At 35.8% G+C, this 26476-nt stretch overlaps 1 protein-coding gene across 1 annotated transcript in view; it reads right to left on the reverse strand.

Moving 5' to 3' along the window:
* LOC145661049 (vesicular acetylcholine transporter-like) overlaps positions 1–26476 on the reverse strand; it is a 2637391-nt gene that overhangs the window by 233525 nt on the left and 2377390 nt on the right. The window lies entirely within an intron of this gene.

Here is a 26476-nt window from a genome sequence, read left to right on the forward strand (position 1 = left end):
AATTTCAATACAAGTAATTGAATTTATCCACATTTTTAGCATACTAGGCTTAAAGCTGATCCTCCTTTAAATAACACCGATAACGGTGAAGAAGACAAAACAAGACAGGTAATTGAAAAACTTGAAAAACACGATGAAACATGCAAGAAACGGTTGAACAAAAAATGGAAAGAGCATTATCAGAGAATTTTGCATATGAAATTAGCGCCATTAATGAAAATGGGATAACCGTTCGTTTAAGAACAAGGACAAAAGAAGAATTTATTGAATGGCTGAAATCCTACCAAAAGAAGTCCTACGTAATTTTTAAAGTACTTCAATCTTTCAAGAAAAGTGGGAAACACGTGCTGTTCAAGGTGAGTATTCCCATTTTAATATAGTACAAAGGAGGTGCTATTTTTTTAAGGTAGCGCATTTTCTAAAATTTACAGAAGTGTGTGACATAAATTAAAAATCTTATTGCGTTATTAATGTAAATATATTGGGATCTTACCTGTGCGATGCATATTTTTATAAAATTTCGCTAATAATAATTGTTTAAGTAAAGCATTGATTACTCCGTAAGGAGTGTTGTAATTCTTGAAGCAGTGTGAAAAGAAGTTGTGCAGAACGGAAAAAAAAAAGTATCCGAAGGGTGGGTTATTGTAAGGCACATGCAATAGTAATACTATGCAACACGTTGGGGAAATTGGAGGATTTGACAGACGTGAACAAATTAATGGTATTGTGGTAAACGTGAATGTGTAATAAAGCATCAGAGATCGGTATTGTAAAGGTGCAAAAAAAAAAAAAAAAAAAAAAAAAGAATGCAAGTGCAAGGATTTTCACCTAATGTCTTACGTATTCACACTAAAACATTGTATAGCTTAATTGGCAATAAAAGCATTGTTGAGGATTATTGCTAGTTTTCATTATAATATTGACTATAGTATAGTTGGTGTATAAATACTGAATTGTTATTTATACAACACCTATTATTTTTAGTATGGCTATGGTAAGAAAAATATATTGCTAATATTAGTATGGTTAAAAATATCATGCACATTGTTTATATAATCAGATTATTCAGTATTGCTAAAAAATAGCGATAGCATTATGGTTAGAATGGCTATGGCAATATAAAACTCTTGTTATGGCAACAATGCGAAATTGCGCCTCTTACGAGTTGCGATGTAGCCGCCATAAAAATGATGAAATCAGAGACGACGCCAGAGGGGGACAAGAGGGCGAGCGCCCCCTAGTAGCTACTTCTGCCGTCCTGACTGCCACCTAGGCTGCCCCCTCAGACCCTTACGATCTTTAAACATTCTGCATGTAGTATTTTATATCAGTATCATAACCAATCTCATTGTCAAATTGTAGTCTACTTTCCATGCATTTACTATGTGGCAGATTAGTCCTCAAGCTTTCTGCTTTGAGCGTCTGGGTATGCACGCATATTTCTGTTTTCTAATTTAGCGCCTTTTAAGGTAAATTTTAGTTTTACTTCTTTCTTATGTTTTTTAATTATTGTGCCTAGCGAACAATAGTAGATTTGGTCGACTTGTTGTCTTCTCATTGGATCAACTTCGATTGGAAACAACAGAAAGGTAAAACCAGTTACGTAACATGTTTGTATTTATCCAAGTTTGAAGTTTTCAGTTTCATATTTTATTTTATTTAAAGGTTCTGTACTTCTTTTTTCTGAAACATTATTCTCGGTTTTCAATATTTAAAGGATGTGCTTATAACAGCTTAGTTTGCAACTACCAGGACCAGGGCCTAAAATTGAGTGGAGCACTCCACACTTTGTGGAACTGTAGGAAAGGAGTGTGGAACTATAATTCTTAAAGTGTGGAGTGGTATTAATGTGAGTACCTTACTTTTCTCGGATTATGCATTTAAACGCGTTTAGTGTTTCAAACTAAGTCTTACTGATTCAATACATTCATTATGCAACGGGTTACTCAATTCCATATAACTGCCAGTATATGACATTAAGCCAGAGTTAATCCGTATAGGTGTCTCCTAGATGCCAGAGAAAACCATTGCCAATTTTGAGGTGAAGGGACTTTTTAACTATATTTAGTTTTCAAACGTTTTCGATTGTATTTATATAGTTTTAAAATATGCAACTAACTGCACGTTTATATGTTGTTTCAATAGGACATTACATTTTCCGATATAATGAAATGTGTTGTTTTGTAGATAAAAATTACACGATCCTTACAACCCGTTATAGAAATATGTACTACTAGAGATAACATACATCAATAACGGCCAAAAATTTAGCCGAAGCACAACGTTATATTTAGCCGAAAATCAGTAGAAAGAGTAATGTTTCCCAGAGTGATTTCGATAGTTACTGATAGTGAAAACATGAATACAGAACACAAAGGAATGTGGAAATTGTTAACTGATGAAAGAGTGCTTCAGGTGAAACGTTGCCTCTGTTGAAACTTTGGAGTGCTGCCCATCACATTAATTTAGCATGGAAAGATGTCACCAAGAATGTCCAAGAAGTTTCATCTCTCATACAAGCAGCATCTGGACTGTGCGCTTTCTATCACTCTTTAGGGCAGCGAACGAAAGGTTTAACGATGGTAGCTTCAGAAAATAACTTAGAAGTTTTGCACTACCCAGAATATTTTGACGCCAGGTTGACAGAATTTTCATTCAGTATGCTCACTAATCTCCTAAAAAATTGGTATCCAAGCTGCCTTTACTTGTAAACGGAAAGCCATGTATGTAATGAAACCAATGGTTATCTGCGTAATGGATAGAAGTAAATCCCCTTCTTCTTCTGTGTCTTGTGACAGACGCTCTATATGTTTTCAAGAACTGCCAGCAGAAGTTTGAGAGTGATGAAATGTTTCTTTTGGACATAATAACAAATAAAAATAGAACTATAGCACAATTGGAGAGTATGAAAGAGAAACCTCTGTTAGCCGGGTGGAAAAAACGTTTTTAAACGAACGTGTGCAAGAGAACGTCAACGGAGAAATACAGTACTCATTACATGGTATTCAACTTCATCGTAACACACGTCGCAATAAATCCCACAACAAATATGTCAGTGAGAAAAGAGATTTTACTGTAGTTCGCTACGAAGTCCTGGATTCCATAATTAACTTTGTTAGTCAGTGTTTGCTGTATGAAGACAGTATTGTTGCTTTGGAGCCTTTGCGTATTTTGCAAGAGTATGTAACTGATGATGCCCTAAGAGAATGCCACAAAGTTATTTGTCTTGATACAGATTTTCTGCAGTTCGCAATGCAACATAGAGAGGCATCATCGTGCAGTATGTTGAAAGGTCTGGACGCTAAAAGCTTTCTCATGAAAATCTGTGGAAATCAGTCATTTCATGCTCTGTCAACAAGTCTAACAAGAGTTGTTGCTTCGAAACCATCTTCTTCCGATGTTGAAAGACTTATAATTGACTACAACATATTGAAAGCAGATAACAGACTGTCTTTAGCTCCCACTACTGTGAAAAATTCCTTCACGTTAATATAAATATGGGTTCGTTGGAAGATTTTAGCCCAAGCCCTGCTGTTATGAAATGGCTGGCCAGAAAGGAAAGGGGTTTTGAAGTTGGTAGGAAGTCAAAGGAACAGCCCTGGTATAACGGTGAATTTCCCTCGGCAGAAAACAGACTGAGACAGCGTGATGATCACGGAAAAATGACAGTGAAATTCTTATGTAAGAAAAAGTGACTTACTATTTTGTGACTTATGTGTTACTAGTGTTGTAAAAAAAACGGTTTTTTTTCGTGAAGTTTTTTTTTGAATAAAAAACATCGTTCTTTTTCATGTTTTTTTCCAAATGTCTGTTTTTTTTGGCAACTATTATTTATTGATTTATGTTGAAGATTATTGAAATAATCAATAGAATTTAAGCCGAAGCCCTCGTAACTTACAAATCGTTTGTTTCCTTGTACCTATACGAGCAAAATCGTGTGATTATTCCTTTCGGACCCAGGTCATTTTTGGCGTTTTCTTACCTTGTCAGTTAGTGACTTATTGCTCAAAAACCATTTACCCTATTCATATGGTTAAAACCTTGTTTTTTTTAGAAAAGGAATGTGGCTATTTTTTGGTGTACGTTACATTGCAGTGTTGCGAGCGGGTGGAAAATTACTGAGAGATATGTAGGGGTGAAAATTTACAAAAAATCCCTAACCGAATTTCAAGATTTTTTGTATATAGCACCACTGTAGTCATATGGGTCCAAGTCACCTAAAAAAAATTCTTTGGTGCGTTGACAAGGTACGATGAAAACCTGAAGTCGCTGGCTTCCATTGAAAGAGAGAAAGAAAAAATTCTCTGTTTCCATACACATGAAATTTTGACACTTTTTACGCCTCAGAAGCAAAAATCAACAGATATGTCGGGGCTACAGCTTTTCTAATAATCCTATTGAAACTTTTCATGTTGCGTTCTGTAGGCTAAAGAGAAGGCTTTCAGGTAGTGGTACATTTGTTCCAACGTAGCGAGCAAGAGGGAAAAGGGAAATTTGCCGAATTTTTCACTTAAAACCGGGAATTAATTGTTTTGGCTGGAAACACTGCCATAAAATAGACGTAAACTATCTGAAAGTAAATCTTTGTACCCTAAGAATATATCCTATGGCGATATCTAACAAAGTATACATGAAATTTAAAAAAATCTCATTCTAACTCAGAAATGCACAATTTTCTTACCATTTACAGAACATGGTTTATTATAAGCCTCAACTGTACTTTCCCTAGTTATTCTACCGAAACTTTTTATGGTGCGCTGTGTAGGCTAAGGACGAGGCTTTCAGACAGTGGTACGTTTGTTCGAATGTAGCCAACAAAAGGGAAATAATAGAGAGAAAAGGGGAATTTTTCCAAAATTTCCACCTAAAATCGGAAATTAAAATTTTCTGTAGCTGGCAATAGTGCTAGCAGACATACACAAACTATCTTAAAAGAAGCTTTGGAATCCCTATAATATATCCTACAAGTATTGTGACGATATCTAATAAAGTAAGCAGGTCATTAAAAAATATTTCAGTCTACCTAAAAGAATCACAGTTATCTTTCCACTTAGAGAACAAGGTCTACTGTAAACCTCAACTGTACTTCCCCTAACTATCCTATTGAAACTTTCTATAGTGCGTTGTGAAGGGCAAAGACAATACTTCCAGATATTGGTACTTTTGTTCCTATGTAGCCAACAAGAGGGATATAATAAACAAAACACATAATTTTCCCCTAACATCTCGAATTAAAATTTTCCGTAGCTGGCAACACTGCTACCAGACAGACGAAAACTATCTTAAAATAAACCCAGGTACATTACTAGTATATCCTACAAGTATCATGGCGATATTTAAGAAACAATGCTTCTAATTACCAAAAATATATTTCGATAAACAGAAAAGTAGGGGAAAATCAAGAGTTAGAACCTAAATACGAATTTTTCGTGCGTCCCCTAATTACCCCACTGCAACGATATGTACCCGAGTTTGTTCAGTAAGAACAAATGTTCGACTGGCGTAAGTTGATTTGCATTCGGACGTATAGGTACGGTTTATAACAAAAAATTTCGAATTTTTTGCCCAAATTTAAGGAGATTTTAATTCCCGTAGTTGTCAACACTGCGCGCAAGCCAGTCCAATTGATGTAAACAATTAGGTATCCGTCCGACGTATCTACCTGACAAGTCTTAAGGAGGTCTCTCTACAACGAATGAAGCTACAGGGAAAAGTAATAAAGAAAATTCGAAAATTCTCGAATTTTTGACTGGGGTGAAATTGGAGAAGGAAATTCGACACACAGAAGAAAAAGAAACTAAAATGATAAACTATGGACCAACCATATTTGGCAATATATATATATATATATATATATATATATATATATATATATAGATAGATAGATAGATAGATAGATAGATAGATAGATAGATAGATGCCATACAGGAGCGGATTAAAAAAGTGACACACCCGTATGTGCCACTTTGGCCACCTGGGTCCGAAAGGGTTACGAGTGTACATTTAATTGCATTTTTTTTTTACTACTAACTTGTGTTGTTGTAGTAATTATAGTCTTGACTAATAATAATATCGTTGTTGTAAACAATCACAATCTCTCCTTTTTACATCTTAGTTCCAATACTGATGCTGAGAAATGCAGGGCGTTTCAAAATCAATATCGGGGAATTAAGTCTTCGCAGTACTTATTACATTTTACGCACAATTATAAACAATACATCAAATAAAAGAACACCTCAAACAGTTCAAGTGTTCGATGTGAGCTTCATTCGTCACATGGCACACATTGAGTCAATAGGTGAGAAAGGCCCATTAACTTTCCGCCATATGGCACAAAACATTCAATTCAACAGACGGTTGCACTGTAACTACAGATTCAGTCTTTGCAAAATTAAAACACAAAAAGCTTTCTGGATTTAATCTCCATCTTTGCTAAATATGTTGTTGTAGGAATATAATTTGATAATGAATCCGCCTGGAATTTCTTATGATGTTAGTATATGTATAATCGGCAAAGACATGTATGTGGCAAATTTCATGTCAAAACAGCAGTAAATAAGAACAATAAAACAAAAAATGAAGCTTTCTTGTCCATTTAGCAACATTTTCTTTTACTCTTTCTCATTTTCGTATTTATAGTTCTTTTCTTTTGAAATTTACCACAAATATACATTTTCCGATTATACACACAGCATCAGTATTGAAAGTACCCTGCAAAATCATTATCAAATTATATTCTTACAAGATGACAGTTATATATATATGCGACAATCATTTTGGATATGAGTGTACATATCATCAGGGCCGGCCCTAGGCAATTTGTCGCCCGTGCAATGACGTAATTTGCCGCCTCCGTCTTTCTCCTCCGCCTCCGTCTGTTTTTTTCCTTTAAATATTATTGTATTATGTTAATGGAAGATAAAGCAAATACATCTGAAAGATGGTAATCCTTTTTATAGAATTCAATATCGAGTTTCAATCTCAACATATCAGTTTGAAATTATAGTGCAACTAGCTCTTTTACCTTTATTTCTTGATTTTCCTTCTACATCTGTTATTTTTTTAAAGTGTTTCCAACTTTAATGATAACGATCTTATTTTCGACAAAGACAAGAGAAGTTTTCATATCAGAACTCTGATAACTAACCAAAGGGGACAGGCATTCGAGAATTGAGTTCTTGTATTTGACAACAATCAAGCAATTTATTCTGAGATTTATTTTACCATTTGCTTTAGCACTGATCATGTGACTTAAACTAATGCGACCTAAACATAATTTTTGAATGTAGTATTCAAATAGAAGGTCAGCTTAGTAAATTTAGCTACCATGATCATGAAGTCTGTTTCCAAGAAATATTTATTTTAAATAAAATACTTATGAAAGATATTGCAGCCCCGTGCAAATGCGCGTGTTGCACATATGATAGAGCCGGCAATGCATATCATATATCTAGTCGACAAATTATTTATATATGATATTCAGAAAACTATTAGTAGACAAATCAGTATTAGTTTTTACCTTTAGACAAGTTATTTGCATTTTATACTGTTCGTGATATTTTCGTACTTATTAAAGACCTACTTTCACGAAAAAAACCTTCACGAATGTTCATTTATACTTTTATTTCTTCGTTGATATTGGTGAAACAGTACAGAAACCCGGATTATTAGTAGGGACGCTACTCATATAAATTGTAAAATATTTGTACCGTATCAGTATCTAGTGTTTAATTTATGTTGCATTTTATGGTAATTACACCTACATAAAAATACTTCAGACTTAAATGACGTAAGATACATTACAAATGACTATTTGAAGAAAAACGAAATTTAGAAAAAAAAACGCGAGGGAATTTTTTTTTCTAAAAAAAACGTACATTTCTGAAAAAATACGAACGGTTTTTTTTCTATTTACAACACTATGTGTTACTATTTAAAAGTGACTTATGTGTGACTATTTTTCTTACCGGTTTGTTTCCTGTATTTTATAGTTTAATACAGTGCGTACCCCTAGCTTTCGAACCCGAAAAAAACGTTATAATTTCCGAACAAATGTACATAAGAAAATGAAATTCACAATACACGTACCTTGTTTCATGCTAAACACGAGAAAGGGTTGAACAGAAGCGCACACGTCAAACCAAAGACGATAGGTGGCGCCAGGGGAAGTGCTTCTTGGCGTCGTGCGAGTGCGTTAGTGTGACTCAAGTCGCTGCATCACGAGGATGGTTCTGTACACCGTACAGGAACGCGTGTTCGTATCAGACCGTTCAACGTGAATTTTGCCGTGAATTTGGATGTCGTAAAGGACCATCGAAATCATCAATACATCATTTGGTGAACAAGTTTGAAACAACAGGAACGTTGCTTACGGGACATGGAGGCGCGCGTCCACGGATGTCTGAGGAGACAGTACAGAATGTGCGGCAACGTCTTTTGCAGTCCCCTAAGAAGAGCCTGCATCGATTATCACAAGAGGTAGGGATGTCAAAGTCAACTGTGCAAAGAGCCGCCGAAAGAGCCAAGCTGTTTCCATATCGCGTTACAGTCGTCCAGGAGTTGAAGACTACAGATTGGGAAAAGCGCGTGATGTATCGTCATTGGTTGCAAGCTTTGTTGGGTGACAATCCAGGAATCCTAGACGATACTTGGTTCACACATGAAGCTTGGTTCCATCTCTCCGATTATGTGAACTTGCAGAATACTCGGGTGTGGGCGCCGAAAATCTGCATGTGTACCACGAGATTCCACTTCATCCCTTGAAGGTGGGAGTTTGGTGTGCAATTTCCCGACAGCATATCATTGGACCCATCTTCTTTGAAGATACAGTAAACACACAAGTTTACTTACACATCTTCAGTGAATTTGTGAATCAGCTGGACGATCAAGAACTGCGTCGCGGTTATTTCAAACAAGACAGAGCAACATGCCATACTTCCAACGTGGCCATGGCAGAAATTGAGTCCTTTTTGGTGACAGGATAATCTCCAAAGGATTGTGGCCGCCAAGATCCCCGGATTTGCACCACCTGATTTCTTCTTATGGGGTTTTCTCTAAGGTTGTCTACAGAAACAACCCATGATCACTGCAAGAGTTGCGAAACAACATTGAGAATGCGAATCATGAGATCACACCGGAGACTCTACATGAACTTTTTCACAATATGGAACGCCGTGTACAAACATGTCTTGATGTCCAGGGAGGACACTTTCAGCACCTGCTGTGACGGCCATGTATTCAGCATGAAACAAGGTACGTGTATTCTGAATTTCATTTTCCTATGTATATTTGTTCGGAAATTATAACGTTTTTTTTTTCGGGTTCGAAAGCTTGTGGGACGCACTGTACAATACAATTAAATATGTATCCTAACGTGCCTTTAATTTTGTTTGCTCTGGATGCCAAAATTTTCCTTATTAATAATAATAATAATAATAATAATAATAATAATAATAATAATAATAATAATAATAATAATAATATTTTTTTTTTTTTTTTGGTCGCAGGTAAACATGATGTACTGGAAAGAACACTGATTATATGTCTAAACAAATGCTGAGTAAACTAGTTTTTCTATACTATATAAAATTTTTACCAGTGTGGAGCTGTGATTTCGTTGAATTTTAGGCCCTGACCAGGACTTAATTTTTTGAAGGGGATAAAAAGAGTTGTGTTTTCCCTTCCTGCAGATGATAATAATAAATTTATGGAATTAAATTGATTCCCAATAAAACGTATTGTCAGAGTGCTGATCTTAAGTTAGTAATTGGTTTATACTAGTGCTCCCTTACTTATTTTGTTTCAAAGTACTGACGTGACTTCTACCATATTGACTAGGAACTGCTGAAAAATTCGTAGCCCAACCCAGAAGGAGTGCACGTAGCAGTGGTGCCCACCCCCCCTCATGTCCATGACGCACCCCACTCAATTGTCTATCCGTAGGTGTTCTATGAAAAAAAAAAAACTTTTCGATTACTTTTTACATCCCCTCAAACATACTTATATAGATTTTTAACCCCCCAAATATTTCAATGACGCAGTTTGCGTCATAGCCTCCCTTTATGGGCACCCCTGCACGTAGAATGGTAAAGTTTTACTTTTTCTACACTTCCCCCGAGAGTCAATATACTACCTTGTACAGTGCTCCAGTGTTTGCAGAAAAGTTAAAAAATTTGAAGATTTCCTCGGACCACTGTTCGTAGCACTACCCCTCTCAGATCTAAAATGGCGTCCTTTCAAGTGTTATTTAATTTTGGGAAATAAGCACACGTAATAGTTAGACGGAGCTAAATCTACGTTATAAGAATGATGATTTAGACATTGAAATCCTAGATTATGCAATGTCAGTTGTGTTCGCAGGGAATTGATGGACAGGTGTATTCTCCTAAAGGAACAAAATTCCTTTCTTTTCATTTTCCGCGGCGTTGAACTTTGAATTTTTCTTTCAGTTTTGTAAGTAATGTAGAGATTCTCGATTAAATATCTCACCGTTGCGAAGGTAGTCTATGAGTACCCCTCCATACTTATCCCAGAAGAATGTTGCAAATAGTATCTCAGCCTACTTCTGTGTCTTGAACTTCTTGGGGCGATAGAGAAATGAGTGCTACTACTCCATTGACTATTGTTTCGATTCAGGATCATAGTGGTACAACCATATTTCAACTATGGTCACTATTCGTGAGCGAAATTGATCAGCATTACGGTCAAATTGGAAGAAGACTTCTCTTAATGCCGTCACTCTTTTATTCTCCTTACAGATCTTTTGAGAACCCATTATGTCGAGAACTTGAGCATACCCAAGCCATTCTGAATTATGCTACCGACGAGTTCCAAAGAAATGCCCAGAATCTCTGACACAAGTTTTGCTGAGAAGGTAAAAACTGAGAAAGCGGGGTGCAGCCAGACCTCAGGCTATAATAAGTATATCATGAGTTTACTATACACTTTAAAAACTATACAAATAATAGCTTAACTTATTTTTGTCACTCAAAAACTGGGGTGGCCTAGGCCCTCCGGCCCCGGGCTATATCCACCACTGGCTGAAATGCTGCAATTTTCAAGAATAATGTCACAAATTGCATCCATGATTTCGGGAAGAGACATTGCTTTTAATCATCCTGGATGTAAAGGATAATTTGTTGAGAAATCGCCACGTTTATACTAAGCCACGTAATAAATATGTCATTTTTGGTATGGCAAATAGCCGCCCCCCGAAAATGTATCTGCCCCTCCTTTGCTTCCCTAAGAACTAAAAAGCTGGCGTCGTCATTGGATGGAATCTGCTGTTGAAAGCAGGAATTATCAACATATAATGAAAGAATGGGGTTTAGAAACCCTAATAATCAGATTTCAAGGTAAGTGGGGAATAATTCAGTTTCCGGGGGTGGGGTATAATCAGCAACGAAACACATACAATCTTTGTATCAATCGATTCAGTTTGACAAAACAAATCGATCGATACCAATTTTAACTACTTGAGGTTAACCACTTCAGGCTTACTGAACCTAATTTAGTTTCCGGGGGTGGGGTGTAATCAGCAACGAAACATATATAATCTATATATCATTCGATTCAGCTTGACAAAACAAATCGATCGACATCAATTTCAACTACTTCCGGTTAACCACTTGTCGTTTACTGAGCCTAATTTTGTTTCCGGGAGTGCGGTATAATCAGACAGGAAACATATACAATCTATAAATCAATCGATTCAGCTTGACAAAACAAATCGATTGGTACCAATTTTAACTACATCCAGGTAAGCACTTCGGTTAACTCAGTTTAATTTAGTTTCCAGGGATGGGGTATAATCAGCAACGAAAAATACACAAAATTATATACCAATGGATTCAGCTCGACAAAACAAATCGATCGATAGCAATTTTAACTACATCCGGATAACTACTTTCCGTTTACTGAACCTAATTTAGTTTCCTGGGGTGGGATATAATCAGCAACGGAACATATACATTCTATACATCAATGGTTCAGCTTGACAAAACAAGTCGATCGATACCAATTTCAACTACTTCAGGGTAACCAATTACGGTTTACTGGGCCCAATTTAGATTCCAGGGATGGGGTATAATCAGCAACGAAACATATACAAACAATTCAGCTAAATCGATTCGATCGATTCAGCTCTACAAAACAAACCGATTGATACCAATTTTAGCTACTTCCGGTTTACTGAGCCTAACTTATTCTCTGGGGGTAGTTAATAACCAGACACGAAACATATACATACTCTACATCAATCGATTCAGCTTGACAAAACAAATCGACCGATACCAATTAAAACTACTTCCGGATAACTACTTACCGTTTAGGGAAACTAATTTATTTTCATGTGGTGGAGAATAATCAGCAATTAAACATATACAATCTATATATCAATGGATTCAGCTTGGCAGCACAAATCGATCAACATCAATTTTAAGTACTTCCGGTTTACTGAGACTAATTATGTTTCCGCGGGTGCGGTATAATCAGCAACGAAACATATAGGGCCTTATGCAGAGTCGTTTTGATGCGTGATTAGTGCCATACTAAAGATTTCCAGTAACATATGTTTCCTGCAGTAGTCTGGCCTTTAGTATGCGGCTAATCATACGTCAAAACGACTCTGCATAAAGCGGATACAATCTATATATCAATTCATTCAGCTTGACAAAACAAATCGATCGATACCAATTTTAACTACTTCCGGTTAACCACTTCCGGTTAACCACTTCCGGTTTACGAGCCTAAATTTGTTTCCGGGGGTGGGGTATAATCATGAACGAAACAAACAATCTATATATCAATCGATTAAGCTTGACAACACAAATCGATCGACATCAATTTTAACTACTTGAGGTTAACCACTTCCGGTTTACTAAAGCTAATTTAGTTTCCAGGGATGGTGTACAATCAGCAACGAAACATATGCAAGCTATATATGAATTGATTCAGCTTGACAAAACAAATCGATCGATACCAATTTCAACTACTTCAGGTTAACCACTTCCCGTTTACTGGGCCCAATTTAGTTTCCAGGGATCGGGTATAATCAGACACGAAACATACAATCTATATATCAATCGATTCAGCTTGACAAGACAAATCGATTGATACCAATTTGAACTATATGCAGGTAAGCACTTCCGGTTTACTCAGAATTATTATTAGTTTCGAGGTATGGGGTATAATCAGCAACGAAACATATACAATCTATATATCAATCGATTCAGTTTTACAAAAGCAATCGATCGATACTAATTTTAACTACTTCCGGATAACTACTTCCGGTTTACTGAACCTAATTTAGGTGGGATATAATCATGGGGTGGGATATAATCAGCAACCAAACATATAGAAAACCATTCTATACATCAATAGATTCAGCTTTAAAAAACAAATCGATCGATATCAATTTTAACTATTTCCGAATAACTACTTCTGGTTTACTGAGCCTAACTTATTCTCTGAGGGTTGGTAATAACCAGACACGAAACATATACATTCTCTACATCAATCGATTCAGCTCGACAACAGAAATAGATCGATATTAATTTTATCTATTTCCGGTTAACCACTTCCGGTTTACTGAGCCTAAAATTTTCTGGGGGTTGGGTTAATCAGCAACGAAACATATACAATCTATATATCAATTGATTCAGCTTGACAAAACAAATTGATCGATACCAATTTTAACTACTTCCGGTTAACCACTTCCCGTTTACTGAGTCTAATTTAGTTTCCGGGCTGGGGTATAATCAGCAACGAAACATATACAATCTATATATCAGTCTGTTCAGCTTGACAACCCAAATCGATCGAAAGCAATTTTAACTACTTGCGGTTAACTACTTCCGGTTTACTGAGCCTAATTTAATTTCTGTGGTGGGGTATAATCAGCAACGAAACATATACATTCTATACATCAATCGATTCAGCTTGACAAAACAAATCGATCGACATCAATTTTAACTACTTCCGGTTAACCACTTCCGGTTTACTGAGCCTAAATTTTTCTGGGGGTTGGGTTAATCAGCAACGAAACATATACAATCAATATATCAATCGATGCAGCTTGACAAAACAAATCGATCGATACCAATTTCAACTACTTCAGGTTAACCACTTTCCGTTTACTGGGCCCAATTTAGTTTCCAGGGATCGGGTATAATCAGACACGAAACATATACAATCTATATATCAATCGATTCAGTTTGACAAGACAATTCGATTGATACAAATTTTAACTATTTGCATGTAAGCACTTACGGTTTACTCAGAATTATTATTAGTTTCGAGGTATGGGGTATAATCAGCAACGAAACATATACAATCTATATACCAATCGAATCAGTTTTACCAAAGCAATCGATTCATACTAATTTTAACTCATTCCGGATAACTACTTCCGGTTTATTGAACCTAATTTAGTTTCCTGTGGTGGGATATAATCAGGAACCGAACATATACATTCTATACATCAATCGATTCAGCTTGACAAATCGAATCGATCGACACCAATTTTAACTACTTCCGGGTAACTATTACCGGTTTACTAAACTTAATTTAGTTTCATGGGGTTGGGAGTAAAAAGCAACCAAACATATACAATCTTCATATCAATCGATTCAGCTCGACAACACAAATCGATCGACATCAATTTTAACTACTTTCCGGTTAACCGCTTGCGGTTTACAGAGCCTAATTTTGATTTCGGAGGTGGGGTATAATCAGACACAAAACATATACAATCTATATATCAATCGATTCAGCTTGATAAAGCAAATCGATCGACATCAAGTTTAACTACTTCCGGGTAACTACTTCCGGTTTACTGACTCTAACTTATTCTCTGGGGGTTGGTAATAACCAGACACGAAACATATACAATCTCTACATCAAACCATTCAGCTTGACAAAACAAATCGACCGATACCAATGAAAACTAATTCCGGATAACTACTTACCGTTTCGTGAAACTAATTTCTTTTTCATGTGGTGGGGAATAATCAGCAACCAAACATATACAATCTATATATCAATGGATTCAGCTTGACAGCACAAATCGATCAACATCAATTTTAAGTACGTCCGCTTTACTGAGACTAATTGTTTCCGCGGGTGCGGTATAATCAGCAACGAAATATATACAATCTATATATCAATTGATTCAGCTTGACAAAACAAATTGATCGATACCAATTTTAACTACTTCCGGTTAACCACTTCCGGTTTACTGAGTCTAATTTAGTTTCCGGGGTGGGTATAATCAGCAACGAAACATATACAATCTATATATCAGTCTGTTCAGCTTGACAACCCAAATCGATCGAAAGCAATTTTAACTACTTGCGGTTAACTACTTCCGGTTTACTGAGCCTAATTTAATTTCTGTGGTGGGGTATAATCAGCAACGAAACATATACATTCTATACATCAATCGATTCAGCTTGACAAAACAAATCGATCGACATCAATTTTAACTACTTCCGGTTAACCACTTCCGGTTTACTGAGCCTAATTTTGTTTCCGAGGGTGGGGTATAATCATGAGCGAAATATATACAATCTATATATCAATCGATTCAGGTTGGCAAAACAAATTGGTCGACACCAATTTTAACTACTTCCAGTTTACTGAGCCTACTTTAGTTTCCGAGGGTGAGGTACAATCAGCAACGAAACATATACATATCAATTCATTCAGCTTGACAAAACAAATGATAGGTGCTAATTTTAACTACTTCCGGTCAATCACTTTCGGTTTACTGAGCGTAATTTAGTTTCCGGGGGTGGGTTATAATCATCAACGAAATATATATAATCTATGTATCAATCGATTCAGCTTAACGATCGAATCGATCGATACAAATTTTAACTACTTCCGGATAACCACTTCCGGTTTACTGAGTCTAATTTAGTTTCCAGAGTGGGATATACTCAGCAAAGAAACATATAAATCTATATATCAATTGATTCAGGGTGGCAAAACAAATAGATCAATACTAATTTTCAATCGATCGATAACTACTTCTGGTTTACTCAGCCTAATTTAGTTTCCGGGTGTGGGGTATAATAAGCAACGAAATATATATATTCTATATATCAATCGAAGCCACTCAATAAGAAAGGAAAAATAAACAATTTGGTTGAGTTTTGAATCGAAATCTAAAAGTAGTAAAAGTAGTGTAAAGGCCAGTGTGAAGTTTACCAACAGATATATCTTCAAAGTTATCGTTTTGTGTTTTGAAAAAGGGGGATTTTTATGTTCAAAGCAATCAACAATAGATAAGAGTCTCTCTTTCTATTTAAAAAAAAAAAAAAAATCTCATCAAAATAACCAATAACATATAATTAGCTTTTGCTTTGATTCGAAATATTACGATGTTACCAGTGTGAAGTTTCATCACCTATTTCTTTTGTAAACACTTTTTATATTATTCGAAAACTGCTTTTTCTTCAAAATAATCACCAATCGCACATCAAACAATTGATTTTGGTTTTCAATCGAAATTTGTAAGTATAGGGACGTGGCTAAATTTGGCCACATCTCAACTTTATTTTGTAAATATCTTCTTACTATACTATATATATATTACAGAATATATATATATTACAGAAACAAGTTAAGATAAGTTCAACGGAAAATGATGAAATTTCTTGCCCTCAGTGTCTAAAAAGGTTTCCAACCAGGAAGGGCTTGAATATACACAAGGCGAGAAAACATGTGATATCAGAATCTCAAGTTACTACGCAAGATTTTACTAAAGAACTTGCAAAATTAAAGTCAACCATATGGCTAATAAAGAGAATTCCAAGAGGGGCTCGAAATGCAGTCGCAAAGAAATTAGCATCTGTAATAGAAGCATGTGTAAATAAAAATGATTTCCTCTCGTAGAAAAATTTGTTAACCTTTTCGTTTGCCCATCTAAAAATCCCTAAGGAACGCAGTACGAAATCCATTACACAGATTATTAAACACAATTTAAACGAAACTGTGTCAACAGATTGTTCATCTCGTCTAGGGAAAAAAAAAAAAAAAAAACACTCCAAACTTAGCGAAAAGAATAGAAGCAAAAATTTCTGACTTTAATACCAGAGGGGCCCTAAGGTTGTTAAGTTCTGATGATATTTTGGCTCCAATAAACGAGGAAACATTTCTCGATCTCAAAAGCAAACACCCAGCTCCTTCCAGGGATCTAAATTTACCCGATCCTCCGAACGACCTTGACCCTAAAATCATAGTGGATAGTGGAATGGTGTCAAAAGCTATTTATAGTTTCCCTAGTGGTTCTGCATCAGGGATTGATGGTTTGTCACCTCAACATTTAAAAGATCTTATTTCCAAATCGGCAGATGATACGGCATCATATCTGCTGGAACAAATCACAAACTTAATAAATCTCATACTCAGTGGAAATGTCAATCTTGAAATATGTAGATACTTTTTTGGTGCAAATTTATGTGCACTTCGAAAGAAGGATGGAAGACTTAGACCCATAGCTGTTGGGTGTACAATTAGACGTTTAGCATCTAAGACAGCAGTTTCCTCTGTGTATGCCAAATGCGCCTCTTATTTGCAACCTCACCAACTCGGATTTGCGACGAGAAAAGGAAATGAAGCTATTATACATGCCACCCGCAGTTACATACAAGCACATAAGAATTCTAATAACGTAATTCTCAAGATCGATTTCACAAATGCCTTCAATTCCGTGGAAAGAGATATTATGCTACAGCAAGTGAAACAAGTATTGCCTCAATTATATTCATTCTTTTGGTAAAGTTATGCTCAACCATCAATCTTATTTTTTGGTGAACGAACGATTCCATCACAAGTTGGCTGTCAACAAGGTGATCCAGCTGGTCCAATGCTCTTTAGTTTGGCCATCCACCCAATAGTTCGCGCTTTATCGTCTGAACTAAATACCTTCTACTTAGATGACGGTAGTTTAGGTGGTTCTCCACAGTCAGTTTACAAAGACATGAAGATTCTAATAGAAGAATCTAAAAAACTTGGTCTGGAATTTAATCCGTCTAAATGCGAACTTTTTTTCATGTCTGGGAACCCAAGCAAAGAAGTTGAATCCCAGTTTCAAGAATTGTTACCTGGGATACGGACGGTACTTAAAAATGAATTATCTCTCTTAGGATCACCCCTCCTTGAGGATGGATATGAGGAAACTTTTGATGAGAATTTAAATAGATTAAAAATAGTAACTCAGCGTCTGAAGACTTTACCAGCACATATCGCCTTTTTTCTACTTAAGAATTGCCTGGGAATACCGAAACTGATCTATTTTTTACGCACCACTCCCACATGGTCCATGCCTTCCAAGGTACTTGAGCTTGATAATTGTATGAAATATGCATTACAGTCAATCATCAATTATTCTTTGAATGAAAATCAACCAATTCGCTTAGGAGGTTTAAGTGTAAGAAAAGTCTCAGATCTAAGCCTTCCAGCTTTCCTGTCCTCATGTTTTGGAGTGAAGCCACTTGTCTCCAACATATTATACATTCCAGTTGACAAAGTGGAAATTCATCACCTGGCGGAGGGGTTGGAGATATGGAATGGTATCTACAATAATGAGACTCCGCTGTATTGGAATTACAACAGCATTGGGATAAAATTATATTAACAACAATAATTGATAAAGAATTGGTTCCTGAAAATGCATTTGATATTGCCCGTTTTAAATCCTTACAAAGGAAAGAATCTGGTGCATGGCTATAGGCTACACCGTAAAGAAATGTTGGAACTCTCTTAGACAACAACACGTTTCAAATTTGTGTCGCTCTACGTCTCGGCTTAAATATCTGTCACAGTTTCAAATGTACATGTCAAGAACAGGTTGATGATAAAGGCTTACATGCACTAAGCTGCTCTAGGAGTGGAGGTCGAATTTCTCGTCATGGAGAGCTGAATAATATAATAAGACGAGCCCTTGCCAGCATTGATGTTCCAAATATTTTAAAACCATCTGGAATGTCCAGAGATGATGGGAAACGACCAGATGGAGTGACATTAATCCCTTGGAAAATGGGGCAACGACTGGTATGGGACGTCACCTGTGTAGACACATTTGCACCTTCCCATTTAGCTTCATCATGTAAAGAGGCCGGAAATGCTGCTGAGACTGCCTGTAAGCGGAAACACACGAAATATTCCAAATTAAAAGAAGATCATATGTTTATTGACTTTGCTACGGAAACCATGGGAGCTTTTAGCAAGGAAGCTAGGGAATGCCTAAAGAAAATCGGATTGAAATTAAATCTGAAGACAGGAGATCCAAGAAGTGCACAATTTTTATTTCAACGCATTAGTCTAGCAATTCAGCGAGGTAATGCAGTTAGTATTTTAAGTTCCTTCCCTTCTTCTAAAATGGAAGAAATTTTTTATTTGAAATGAACCAGAAATTATGAACATTTTGGACTGAAAATTTTGTAAACTATTTAAGTTTTGTTAGCTGCATGATATTTCTCATGCTACTTCCAATAATGAGGAAGATGTACTTATTCGCTCTTCTCAATTATGAATAGCCTAGTTTCTAGATTTTATATTTCAAACAAAAGAATTAGTGTAATGTATCTTCTGACCATAATTGTCTATGACAACCATTTTTTTCTGTGGCATTAAAGATTAAAAATTAACTGCAAGTTAAGATAAGTAATACATTCTACTAATATTTAAGTATTATATCATTATATTAACATATGAACAAAGCATGTCATATTTATCATATCAACGCATGTACTTTTGAATAAGAATTGAAGCAAGTAACATCTAAAATATTCTTATTTCTTATTAAGTCTTATTTCTCGTTCCTCCATGATATCTATAACTACATGAGCTGACATAAATTATTGAGCACTTCCTTTAGGGCTACAAAGATTAAATTTGTTATGGTTGTAGCTTTCCGGAACTAACCGACAGGAAAATTGCCAAAAGTGAACATTTTTAATTTTTAGGGGGTCTAAAGAGGGGATGAAGAATTTCCCCATGTTATTTAAATGGGCCTTTTTTACGACCTATAATTTCATATTTTAGGTACTTGGAATTGAAATAAAAACTTGAAATTCGGTATGCTTATACGTTTTCGTTATCGTTAACTAAGTATATCCCTAAAAATGAAACTTTCCAACTGTAGAGTGGTTTTATGGGGAACTGAAACATCTTTCCCATGTTATTTATATGGGACATCTTCCGGCACAAAATGTTTAGGCACTTCCGGCAGAATTAGAATGATGAAATTTGGCAACAGTGTAGCCTTCCGGGACTAACCCAAAGGAAAATTGCCAAAAGTTAATATTTTTAGTTTTTAAGGGGTCTAAAAGGAAGATGAAGAAATCCCCATGTTATTTAAATAGGCTTTTTCTTAGGACACAAAATCTTATCTTTTAGATAGTTGAAATAGGAAAAACACTTAAAATTTTGTAGAATTGTGGATTTAAGAGGTGCGAGGTGGTAGGCCGAGTAAACGTGAGAATCATGGGGCGAAGCCCCCAGTTGTGCCAAATTCAGGAAATGTGATTAAAGAGCAAATGCACAAAATTCACTGTTGATGCAAAGGCTGATACCTAAGAGATGCGAGGCCGTAGCCAAGCAAACGCGGGGGCCGGGGTGGAGCCCCCAGCTACCCAAATTCTAGTCTTCTTACTATTTTCGAAACAAGCTATTTTTTCTTCAAATCAACTAATACGAAATAGAAAACAAATGATTGGCTTTACTTTTAAAGCAAAATTTGAAAGTGTTGGGGAGGCCAGTGTAAAGATGCCTTGGAACTCCCTCGATTATTGGACAAATATCTCATTACGTTTTTCGAAACAAACGATTTTCACTTTAAAACAATCAATAACAAAACGAAAAGCAAACTCTTGACTTCGTTTTCGAATCAAAATTTGAAAGTAGGAGGGGCCAGTGTGAAGATACTCCCTTAACTGTATTTGGTAACCCTTACGTTTTTTTTTTTTTGAAACATTTTTTTTTCCTTCAAAACAATCAATATCAAACGAAACACAAATGAATGGCTTCGATTTCGAATCGATATTTGAAAGTACAGGATCAGTACTTTCCAGTTGTCCTTCCCCCTCAACTTTATTTTGTAAATATATCTTTATTTTTTCGAAACAAACGAGTTTTTCTTTAACACAATCAATAACAAAAGATTTTAGTATCGAATCGAAATTTGAAAGCAAGGGCTAACTTCACGTAGATGTAACTACATGACCAAAATAAAAACATGGAAATTCTTAATATTTTCTGTTCATGTAATTGCTTTTTCATGTTTCTGTTTTGTTCTTAAGCAAAAAGGCCTGCTAACTAACTACCTGGACTATAGAGGCTGGAGGTTGAATGCTGTGTTCACGAAAGCTCTCCATTGACTTCTCTGCTTAGGCAACAGGATCCATTTTCTACTTTATACTCCAATTTCTGCGAGATCCGTCTTAATATTGTCCTCCCATCTTCGCCTAGGATCTTCCTTGGTCTTTCTCCAATTAGATTTCCAGTTAGAACTTTCCAACCACTCCTACTTTCTTCCATTCTGGCTACATGACCTGCCCACTTGAGCTACCTAGATTTCATAACCGTAACAATGTTTGGTAAACAATATAAGTTATGTAGTTCCTCGTTATGAAATTTCCGCCATTTCCCATTCATGTGGTTCTTGGGACCGAATATTCACCTAGGGATTTTATTCTCCAATATTCTTTGTCTGTGTTCTCTCAGAGTAAGCGACAGGCCCGTACTGGCCCATTGGGATACCGTGCCGGTGCGCCCTCTGAAACATCACGTTATAAATAAAGATACATTTTTTTAATACTCGTAATAATAAATTGTTACAATTGTTATTGGTAAAAAACCCGTGATTTAATACAGTGCGCCCTTCATGTAAGGCGCCCTTGTGAAACCACATCAAAGATAAACGGTTTTATTTACTCTGCTGTATAACACAGTTCTGTACAATAAATACATACTGTTACCGTTGATAAAGAACCCGTGAAGAGTACAGAGCGTCCTGCGAAATATCACATTATAGACAAATGGTTTAAGTTGCTCTTCTGTATAGTATATTCCAGGGTGCGAAATCATTTGAAAATGGTGGGGGGGAAGAAGTTCAGCGATCCACCCTAATGCATCGTGGAGCCTCCAAAAAGTTGAAATTTTAATGGATTATTATTATTATTATTATTATTATTATTATTATTAGTAGTAGTAGTAGTAGTAGTAGTAGCAGCAGTAATAATAATAATAATAATAATAATAATAATAATAATAATAATAATAATAATAATAATAATAATAATAATAATAATAATAATAAATGTTCAAACTAGTCGACATTATTATTTAAAAATACTTTAATGTTATTTATTCATTTAACCAAAATTGATAACATATCTACTGCATTTAATATACACTTCGGTGCGTATGGTCCAGGGTTAGAGTTCCGTGGGAGCACAGTACCCTTGTGTTTACCATCATATTGAAGACTGCATTCACGAAAATGCGGTAGAGATCTATAAGTCAGAAATAATAGCCCCTGAGAACCGATGTCCTAACCAAGCATTAGAACTACTAACTTGAAGCGCTTCACCTGGCCATAGACCCCCATGAGCAGTAGAGTCAGAGCATAGTTTTTATTATTTATGAAATTCCCGTTTCTTCGCTAAGTATTTAGTATTTCAGTTTGGTCGCTCAGATATCCGGTCACTTATGTAAGTCTAAATAATACTATGTATTTATATTGTATTATAAATGCAAGAATATATTATTATAAATAACAGGTATGATTTCAATACAAATACTTGATAGACAACAAAAAGCTGTGCTGCCTAAGTGGTTGAGCGGTCACCTCAGGTGCGTAGAATCCCTGGCTGGATCCTAGCTCGCGCCAAATTCTGCTTGTGGTATACAAACAATTGTGTGTGGGTTTTCTCGGGGTCCTCTTGCCTCTTTCCACTATCTTAATCCACCATTATTATCTATCTCATCATGACCGTCTTCCTTAGTTTTACTGAATATTCGTAGGACGATAAACCTTAGAAAATGAAAGCACAAATACAACAATACAATTGATTTGCTTATTTAAATTTAGTGTCCCTTTTCAGCAGCAAAGCTATGAGATGTAGACTTATAGTTTAAGGTGGAATCCGAACCACGGTAATTGTTCAATTTTTTGTATGGCGCTTCCACCGGGAATCGAACCCGGGACCCCGTGCACCGAAGATGGTGCGCGAATGCTAACCAGTAGGCCAGCGGAGAGAGCCACAATAATACGAGTAATGAATGATTGTATTACTATATTTATAGACCTAAAATATAGTTTGCAATAACGTATCTTACCTTAGAGAAAAAAAATAAGATTAAACTTCACTTTCTTTCCGTGTGTAACAAGAGTTGAACATGTGACGGCCAGAAGAAACCCACGTATGAGCAGCAGTAACAGCATCCCATAATTTTAAAGGAGATCCACTGAGTTTAATTGTTAATAAAGATTGAAAGGTACTCGCCAACATACGGTTTCTTTCGAAACTTTTAATATGAGCAACACTGAATCCACGTTCACAGGCAGCAGTTGATAATGGCATAGAACATTCCGCGTTAAGTCTTTAAGAACTTGAAAATCATTTACCGACTTAGAACTTGACTTGTACTCTCTCCATTCTGACACTGTAGAACCCCCGTTTGGTCTAGTGGCTAGCACGTTTGACTTCGGTTAACGTAGTCCCTGGTTCGATTCCCGGTGGTGTACAGTTGAACGACCAAAGTGGTCGGATTCCATTATAATTAGTAGGTCCACGTCTCCTTTAGCCTAGCAGGCATAATCGTGGGACGTTAAACTAAATCAAACCAAGCCATTCTAACACTGCAGTATCAGGATTTAATCCAAACAATTTAGCTTCTTTATATACGTCTACGTTACCGTATAAACCACTCATGTTATTACGATCTTTATTTTCAAACACTGAAAAACACTTTAGGACATCATTAGAAGGAAACCTTGTTTCCACATCGTCTACTAAACCCTGGATTACCTGCCCCCTTATTTGATCAAACTCACTATCATCACTCCTTGTATCAGACGCTTGTCTGCAGTACACTAATACAAAGACTTTGGTAGACATCATCTTTCATACGCATTTCTCTCAGAGCTTGGATTATAGATTCAATTCTTGCTCTATTTCATTGTACGAAACTGGTTCCTTTTGCATCATTTTACTAATATTAGGCAGAATGGACGCAATATCCAGAAGAAAACCGAGCAATAGATTTTTTTGGGTAAAAACCACTCAGTTTAAAACTGTCTCTGTTGAAATGGTCAGTATTTTCATACTCCAAAAGTAGGAATTGCATTATACAAGAAAAATATGTAAAGATTGCAAATAATACATGCTCAGTAGGCTTTGGGCTGTATGTAACCTTCGTGTGAGGTCTTTCTTCAATAATTAGCCGACAATTAGCTTTTGTAAGCGTACCAGATGCTTCTTTTCAAGCTGTCTCGTAATTTCATCATTGTGTCAATTAAGGAAGTAAGAAAAGTGTCAATTTAATGTGACATATGGATGTTGCACAATACTTGAACCGTAGGAGGTGAGAAAGACATGTTAAATAAGTTAGTTTCATGTATTTAGAAACATGGGAAACTCTGGATAAAGAACAAATGTTAAAATATATTGACTGTCTAAGATGTAAGGCGTAGGAGGGAGGGAGCCCTTTGACGGAGTACTGAACGTAACATAGACACCTGCTTGTATGTGTGTGTTCCAGGGTTTTTGGAGGTGGAGGGCGAACTGTACTTTTCTCTGGACATTGCTTAATGGGGGGGACTGTGACTTCTACTGCATGGAAACTGAAAAATATGTGAAAAAAGAAAGAAATAAGAATCATTATTCTAACGACAGAAAATTTAAGAATGAGATAGGTACGTGTCATTTTTTAAAAGTTAATGTATTGCCCCATATTGAGGAAACCGCATATAAGATGGAGGGGTGAAGTGTGTTTTTGTTTTGTGAGCAAAGGATCACTTTAAACCGGCGTTTGACTTCTTACGCATTTTGTTAAGACCTTGCCACATACGTAAAGGGGGAAAAAAAGAGTGAGCGTTCCTACCTGAGTTTCAAAGAGGAAAAAAAAGAGTGAATGAATGTGTACGCAAGACAACTTTCCCTTTTGTGCTTTTGGAAGAAGTTTTGAAGGAAGATTTCTGTAGGTATTTTTTTTTGCATAAATGATTTTATCCTTTTAAAAAACTAGAGTAATGAATTAATTATTTATGAATATTAATGAGATGATAATGAATATTAATGAGATGCTAAAGAAAAGGATTACAAAGAATGGATTTTACTGTTTTTCGTATATTTAGAGGCATTTTGCGGATATATGTAATATACGGCACTGCGTATTGTACGTAAATGTATGAGATAATGTGGAAGGAAATGCGCGCAACTCTAAGAAACATATTTTATGTAATGATATTGTATTTTCAGTAGTTGATATGGGATTTTAGCATAGAATATCATCTTTTGAATACTGTATGGGTCTAAGGGTGTACGAAGCTTAGACGAATGACAAATTGCATGTATATATGATTACTTTGTAACTGGGTACATCTATGTGTAGCTGATATGTGATTTTAACATAGAATATCATCTTTTGGATACTATATGGGTCTAAGGGTGTACGAAGCTTAGACGAATGACAAATTGCATGTATATATGATTACTTTGTAAGTGGGTACATCTATGTGTAGTTGATATGTGATTTTAACATAGAATATCATCTTTTGGATATTGTATGGGTCTAAGGGTGTACGAAGCTTAGATGAATGACAAATTGCATGTGTATATGATTAGTTTGTAAGCGGGTACATGTATGTGTAGTTGATATGTGATTTTAACATAGAATATCATCTTTTGGATACTATATGGGTCTAAGGGTGTACGAAGTTTAGACGAATGACAAATTGCATGTATATGTGATTAGTTTGTAAGGGGCTACATGTATGTGTAGCTGATAGGGGATTTTAGCATAGAATATTGTGTTTTTGGATACTGTATGGGTCTAATGTTGTACGAAGCTTAGACGAATAAGAAATTGCATGTATATATGATTAGTTTGTAAGTGGGTTTATGTATGTATGTATGTATATTGGTTTTTGATATCGGACAGGAATATATGTATCATATTGTAGACATATTATCTATCGTTTGCATGTAAGTGTTTTAAGCATGTGTTGTTGGTTGCGTAGCTTTAGGGGCTATACTATGGGGGATGCAAACACCTGAAGTGTTTCTATTGTAGGGTTATATATATTGTAGAGCTGTATATGTTGTTGTGGTGATACGCTATGTGAATGCAAACACATGAATTGATTCCTTATGTATATAGATTACCTTGAATACCATGTTAGAATGTATATATTGTGATTTTACGTATTTAACCTCTCGTAATATTCATTGGATTGTTTGTTACT

Source organism: Thermobia domestica, chromosome 1 (assembly GCF_964235325.1).
Source record: "Thermobia domestica chromosome 1, izTheDome1.hap1.1, whole genome shotgun sequence".
Classification (NCBI taxonomy): Eukaryota; Metazoa; Arthropoda; class Insecta; order Zygentoma; family Lepismatidae; genus Thermobia; species Thermobia domestica.